Source organism: Macaca fascicularis, chromosome 3 (genome assembly GCF_037993035.2).
Source record: "Macaca fascicularis isolate 582-1 chromosome 3, T2T-MFA8v1.1".
NCBI lineage: Eukaryota > Metazoa > Chordata > Mammalia > Primates > Cercopithecidae > Macaca > Macaca fascicularis.
The window spans coordinates 109,006,819-109,014,845 of record NC_088377.1 but is presented as its reverse complement, the minus strand read 5'-3'; the positions used below and the strand labels follow the sequence as shown (position 1 = coordinate 109,014,845).

The 8,027-nt window shown below is 42.8% G+C and overlaps 1 pseudogene; it reads right to left on the bottom strand.

The window, feature by feature from the left end:
- Positions 1-4,925: 4,925 nt before the first annotated feature.
- On the bottom strand, positions 4,926-7,284 carry LOC102123127 (argininosuccinate synthase pseudogene; annotated as a pseudogene).
- Positions 7,285-8,027: the final 743 nt, after the last annotated feature.

Genomic DNA, 8,027 nt, shown 5'->3' with positions numbered 1-8,027 from the left:
TTAATGGTTTATGGGGTGGGGGGAGGACAACCAGGAAACCTCAACTGCCAGCAATAGAATGTAATAGTTCTCCATTTCTCCTTAGTGAAAGGAAAGGAGCCCAGAGCATTTGTGTTTCAACATTGCATCCACTCTTTCACACAGCGCTGTTTAAGACAAGGCGCAGTAAGGCCCCCAGATAGACTTCAGGTCTACACCACAGACCACCCTTAAACATCAGTCAACATATACTCTTAAGCTACAGCTGGGTACTTTTATTCATTTTAATATGCAATTCATGACAGTAGAACACGGAGAAACTTGTTATTCTACTGTATTATAATGGTGGTCGAATCTGCCAGCTATTTTCTTTTGCTACTGTTACTAGTGCTTCCCTCCAATTGGAGTATTTTTTTCTTTCTTTCCTTTTTTTTTTTTAAATTATTTTCCTTTCCTTTTCTTTTCTTTTCTAAAGAGATGGGGACTCAGTAGGTTGCCCAGGCCGGAGTGCAGTGGTTATTCACAGATGCCACCCCTCTACTTATCAGCATGGGAGCTTTGACCTGCTTCATTTCCAGACTGGACCAGTTCACCCCTCTTTAGGCAACCTGGTGGCCCCCTGCTCTGGGGAGGTCACCATAATGGTGAACTTAGTGCCGACCCCTGACGGGCATAGTGCCCTACAGCCTCTAATTCCTAGGCCCAAGTGATCCTCCCACCTCAGCCTCCCTAGTAGCCAGGACTGCAGGTGTGACACTGCTCCCAGTAAATGGAGTATTTTATGATTGTTAAAATCACCGGATGTAGATTCTAAGCCTTTTTTGACCATTTTTAAATCAATTAGAGAAGGGATCTTGTAAGCTGCAGTGAATCCTTCTGAAAGTCTGTGTTGCAGAGAATGAATGCCTCCACAAGATGCAGTACACTGGGGAGGACCCTGGCTAAGGCCACTCACAGCCATCCCAGGTCGACAGGGAAGTTCCAGGTGTACACCAGGAACTTGTTGGGTCATCCACTCATACATGTGATTTTTCCTCCCACTTTTCTACACCAGGAGTCTAGATTCAAACTGCTGATTAGGTGTTTTGTAGAAATAGTACAACAAAGAGAATTAAGTCTACTACAGCAGGCTTACGGTTTAGGCTGGGTATCAGGATTTCAGATGGAGGCACGAGAAGCAAAGCTATTCAGGAGCAGATCCACTCAGAGAACATAGACTCTCCCTCCCTTTACTTACATCATATCCCTTCGTAATGACAGTTATCATAATGCAGCAGTTCATCTCAAAAAATGTAAATCTGGGGGCAAATGTAATTAAATGCACAGAATTTTATTTTATAGAAAAATTTAATTTTATAAAAAATTATATATGGAAAATTAAGTACAGATTAATACAAACTTTTCTGTAATTTATTGGATTTGTGTTCACGATTATACTACATCTCAAAGTCTCAGAAAACCAAACTTTCTCTTAAAGCATCCTACCTAAAGGAAAACTGAAGCTTATCATATCCTACTCTGTAAATAAGCTCCATTCCAATTCTATTAAAATTACAGAATAACTCATATTTGTTTTGCTCTGTTGTTTTGTGCACAGCAGTATTTCCTATGCTAAAAATGAAAAGCTCATCCACTACAGGATACTCTTATCTGTGTTTTCATCCTTAAATTAATACATTAATACATCCTTAATACATGAAGACAACATTCTTAGGACTCATGAATCTGTTATCTGTCCCTTCTATTGCCTAGATTTAATTTGATGTTGGTCTAGGGTCTTTCCACAGTGTGCTAAAGGAAAGGATTTGTCTTGTTTTGTTTGTTTAATTCTGGATATTATTCAATATTTCCGGTGTGGATTGGGGAATTGAAGCTAGGATCCATGTAATATAAATGAAAATAAAACTGCTTTGCAATTTTGTTTTTCTATGATGATGCTAGTTATGAATGATATAAATTATTATATATGGGATCATAAGATATGCAGTGTAGCAGGTTGAATTGTGTTTCCACAAAAGATACTTTCAAGTCAGAATTCACAGTACCTGTGAATGCGGCCTTATTTATAAATAGGGTCTTTACAGATGTAAACAAGTGAAGACGAGGTCAGAGTGGATTAGGGCAGGCCCTAAACCTGATGACTGGTGTCTTTATAAGAAAAGGGGAAGGAGATTGTGCGCAGAGACATAGAGGACACCACACACAGGAAAGATGGCCATGTGACAATGGAGGCAATGATGGGAGTGAGGTGATGCAGCTACAAACCAGGGAACTATAAACCAAGAGACTATAAACCAAGGATTGCTACCAACCACCAGAAACTCAGAGAAAGGCATGGGACCAGTTCTCGCCTCTCAGTGTCCAGAAGGAATCCATCCTGAAGACATCTTGCTTTTGGACTTCTGGCCTCCTGAACCGTGAAAGAATGAATTTTCTGTTGAAACCCACCCAGTTTGTGGTCATTTATTATGACAGCCCTAAGAAACTAATACATACAGTATACATAGATTTGTAAAAATAACCACACCTCAAATTGCTTTCTGCATAAGGGCCAGTGTTAGCCAGGACTTCCCCATTCTCCAGAGACATAGGTGAGAAACTTCAACTTGGGAGAATTCCTTTTGATTACCAAAAGTCTAAGGACATTGACTTACCTTTCCTCATGATATGCTTTTTATTTATCCTCATTGTCATCTAAAATTACAGCTTGAAAGAAAATGATTATGTTGAAAACTGGAAGCAAGAATTGCTCACTGTGGAACTTGGGTTTTGCAGAAAAACACTCATCTCATGATGGAGGCTGTGACTTTTCCATCTCCAGTTGCCTCCAGACTAATTTCCATTGTAAATGGGAATTTTTCTATTAAAAATGAGCATGTCAATCATTCAATAACATAAGTGAATTAGAAATCTTAAAGGCACAGGCCGGGCGCGGTGGCTCAAGCCTGTAATCCCAGCACTTTGGGAGGCCGAGACGGGCGGATCACGAGGTCAGGAGATCGAGACCATCCTGGCTGACACGGTGAAACCCTGTCTCTACTAAAAAATACAAAAAAAAACTAGCCGGGCGAGGTGGCGGGCGCCTGTAGTCCCAGCTACTCGGGAGGCTGAGGCAGGAGAATGGCGTGAACCCGGGAGGCGGAGCTTGCAGTGAGCTGTGATCCGGCCACTGCACTCTAGCCTGGGTGGCAGAACTAGACTCCGTCTCAAAAAAAAAAAAAAAAAAAAAAAAAGAAATCTTAAAGGCACACACATGGAGGAAGAAAAAAAAATACCTGACAGTATATATACCAAAATGTTAATAGAATTAAGAGTTCCCAATTTTCTTTTTGGTCGTACAAATTCCCTAATTTTATTACACTGAGTATAAATTGCTTGTGTAATACTTTAAAAAAAGAAAAACTAGTAGGGAGTTGCCTAGTACATGGCATGAAATTTGCATTTTTCCTAGGCCAGATGTTTCCCTTACCTTATCACGGTACCAGGAAAAATAAGGCAACAGACATCCACGGGCTCCTTGCCTTGGAATTTTTTTCCCTAGGCATGTGCACACACACAAACACACACACACATCCAACAAATAGAGGAATGTTAGCTTTATCAGCAATGAGATGTAAAGGAGACATAAATCATGGATGTATCTGACATTTAACCAATTTAGATTCCTTTCACACAACTTTCAATTTCAAGCGTGTCCTTTGATTCTCCATTTAGAGAAAACAACCCCGTCTGCTGATCAGAGGATGTCTAACCAGGACTGCCCCACCCCACAGCTCCTGAAAACACATTTGGTCACAATGGAGTGTGATGTGAAAATGCAGTGAACAGCGCAAGGACCCACATGTGGCAGTGCTGCATTTAACCCTACTTTCTAGAAACACTCAGGGTGGTAAGGAGTGTAGAGCATTAAAAAAATAGAAAAAAAAATCTTGTATTATGGCATTACCAGTTTTAAAAGTCATTAGTATTTCTAGGCTTCCCATTAATGTTGGGGCAAATAATACAGTTGAAAGGACCTACAAGGTCCTGTATGCCCAGACCTCCTTTGCCAGCCACATCCCCACCATGCTCACTCACTCTCCACACACCAGGCCTCACTCAGGCCCCCGAATGTGCTGCGATCCTTCCTGCCATCAGGCATTTGCATATATTGTCTCCTTTTCCTGCATTCTCCTCCTCTCCATCTCCTTAACTAAATAATTCCAACTTATACTTTAGATTTCAGCTGAGTCTTTGTTTCCGCAAAGTAACCATCCTTTACACTTCAGGCTATATCAACCACTCACTTCTTATGCTCTCACAGTACTCCTCTCCTCCCTAGCACCAAGCCAGGAGGGAATTTTACATTTATTAGTATGTTTGGGTTTTTTCGTTAATGCCTATTGCTATATCCGGGATATAAGTTTTATGAGGGCAGAGATAAAGCTGATTTATTTGGATTGCTTTTCCCCACCACTGAATCCCCTTTACTTGGAGAGTGCCTGGCACATAGTAGGCTCTAAATAAATATTTATTGGATAAACATATGGATGAATGAATTAGAAATACAAACTTTAAAAATTCTTCAAATTTGTCAGTTCTGGAGAAATGTCTTGAAGTCCAGTAGACATGCAACTGTGCACTCACTTAGACCAAGCTGGAAGAACTTGGAAAGCAATAGAGTTCAGTGACCACACCCAAACCAATGCTTAACCATAGTAACACCAGCTGTTTTTTTAGGTACTACTGGCTGTTATTGCTCATACTCCTAAGGAATTTTTCCACCATTTTTTTCTTTATATGTGCATGGTAACTTACATTTGTATTATTCAATAGAGTTACAAGCGGGGTATATTCATGGTTAGAAGGTGAGTGCCCGATCCCTAAGTTTATATGCAATTTTTTTCTTTTAATTGTCATGTTATAGCTCCCCATCGCAGCTGCCCCCCAACCCTTTCCTTTGATGACTAGGTTTGCCAGCTTCATCCATGTTGCTGCAAAGGGGAACAAAGCTGGGGCCTGGCAGCCCCACTACACTGCCTGCAGGGGAGAACAAGTCACAATTACAAATCATCACAACAATTAGCACCTGTACTTGGGGGATCTGCAAATTGAGGAGGCCCCAGCTCCTCACTGTACAGGGGTCTATTTGGCAGTGACCTTGCTCTGGCGATGATGATATTCCTTCAGCCTGAGGGAATTGATGTTGATGAAACCGGTGGCATCAATTGGTTCATAATCACCATGCACGTTCATGCTCACCAGGTCCTCGTTGTAGAGAGACAGTGGAGACTCCCAGCCGAGCATGTACACCTGGCCCTTGAAGAGGGACACCTGTACTTTCCCTTCCACTCGCTCTTGAGACTTGGCGATGGAGTGGGGGACAAATTCACACTCAGGGTTGCGCCAGAAACCAATATACACCAGCTCAGCATATTTCAAGCCCAGGCCTTGTTTGATTTGGCGCACTTTCCAGGCCATGATGAGGGCCTCGGTGTCTAAATGAGCGTGGTAAAGGATGGTGCCTGCTGGGGTATCGTAGATACCTCGGGACTTCATTCCAAGGAAGCGGTTCTCCACGATGTCAATACGGCCCACGCCATGTTTTCACGTGACTTCATTCAGGTACATGAAGAGCGCCAAGGGGGTCTGGTGGGTGGTGCCATCCTTGACGTTGGTAACTTTCAAGAGGACCCCTTTTTTGAACTCGATCTCGAGAATGTCAGGGGTGTTGGGGGCTTTAGCTTGTCCGAGGTCTTCGTGTAGAGACCTGGAGGCGCTTGGTTCTTGGGGGTCCTCTAGGATTCCAGCTTCGTAGCTGATGTGCATGAGGTTCTCGTCCATGCTCCACGGGTTCTTGGGAGTGACTGGGATGGGAATCCCGTGGTGCTTTGTGTATTCCATCAGGTCACTGCAGCCCTTGAACTGGTTGTAGAATTCGGGCATCCTCCAGGGAGCAATGACCTTTATGTGGGACGCCAGCGAGTAACAGGTGAGCTCACACCAGACCTGATCGTTCCCCTTTCCTGGGGCGCCGTGAGACACATACTTGGCCCCCTCCCGCTGGGCGATTTCCACTTGTTTGCGGGCAATGCAGGGCCTGGTGAGAGAGATGCCCAGGAGGTAGCGGTCCTCATACAGTGCGCTGGACTGGATGGCCGGCCAGATGAACTCCTCCACAAACTCCCTGCTGACATCCTCAATGAACACCTTTTTGGTCCCAAGCTTCGGTGCTGCCTTCCTGGCTTCCTCAAAGTCTTCCTTCTGGCCATTGTTGGCCAGGTAGGCAACGACTTCATAGCCTTGTTCCTTCAGCCGCGCGAGGATGCACGAGGTGTCCAGGCCGCCACTGTAGGCCAGAACCACTGAGCCTTTGCTGGATATAGCGTCTGGGATTGGAGGCGCCAGTTCCCGGCATCTGGAATCTGTCTTCACGGTGCAGTGAACCACTGGGGCTCAGGCAGCGGTGGCAGGCGACAGAGCAGGGCTATATGCAATATTTTTTGCCTGCCAACTATTCTCTGATACCATGGCCAAGCATCCCAAGATGGTGGCTTTCCAGGCTCACCTAGTAAATAGGGTTTCTAGGCTCAATTAGCCATGCCACTTAGTAAAACTTTACAGAAAATATTTCCTTCTGACAGATACAATGAGGCAAAGAAGCTGAAAACAGTTCGAGAATTTTATTCTCTCTTCATCCCTTATCAGTTGCAAAGCCAGTGTTCCTGAAACCTTTCCCTATCCTCTGCCAGGAAGTGGGATTTTTCAGCTGTATGGGAGAGTCACAGGCATCAAAGCTCATGTAGGACACTGGACCATGTTGCTGAGTCCCAAAGGATTTTGCTCAAGACCTATAGTGAAGTCCCTGCTGTCACCACTAGATAATCTAGGAAACAATTTTCTCATCTCTCTTTTTGTTCACCTCAAGGTAGAAATAAAGGCCATGGTGACAGCCGTATACAATGTTCTTATGCCTCACGTGAAACATGGTTGAGTAAGTGTCTGTCTATTCTTTTATATAAATATAAAAGGCAAAATTGTGTGATTTCAGGAAGAAGGGGGGCTTTTATTAGGGTGTTTAATGATGTTACACATTCTCTCATATTGCAACCAGATAAATCCTTTCATAGAGGAACCCTTGGGATACTCTCCTTGAGATACTCACAATCTGTTTATTGTATACACTTCCTCCAGGAAGGAAAATTATTATATCGTAGTGTCAGGGAGTGAGGTTGCATGTGGGATGTTTCTTCAAAGTTCTCCCATAACATAGAGCCAACCAACTTTACCTTCAGTTGCATTTCTCTTTTTCAATTTGATGCTCATTGTAATTGCAGCCACTCAGTGGCCTTCCACTTTCATTCTCTGAAGATTGCTCGCTGTTAATACAACTGCAGGCCAGCTCTATGCAGAATTGTGATAAGGAAGACTTTTTTTTTGCTTCACTTACTTTATTTTATTTTAGATTCAGGGAGTACATGTGCAGGTTTGTTATATGGAAATACTGTGTAATGATGAGGTTTAGGCTTGTCGTGAACCCATCACCCAAATAGTGAACACTGTATTCAGTAGATAGTTTTCACCCATTATCCCCTTCCCACCTTTCTCTCTTTTGGAGTCGTTACTGTCTATTATCTCCATCTTCATGTTCATGTGTACCCATTATTTTGCTCCCACTTTTAAGTGAGAACATGTGGTATTTGATTTTCTGTTTCTGAGCCATTTTATTTAGGATAATTACTTCCAGCTCCATCCATGTTTCTGCAAAGGACAAGATTTCATTATTTTTATGGCTGCATAGTATTCCATATGTATATGTGCCACATTTTCTTTATCCAATCAACTGTTGATGGACACTTAGGTTTTGATTCTATGTCTTTGTGAATAGTACTGCAATAAACATATGAGTGTAGGTGTCTTTTAAGCATCCCCTTCTCTCTGTGTCTTCATCAACATCTGTTATTTTCTGACTTTTTAATAGTAACCATTTGAGATGGTATGTGACTGTGGTTTTGATTTGCATCTCTCTGATGATCAGTTGTGTGGAACATGTTTTTCAAATCTGTCTT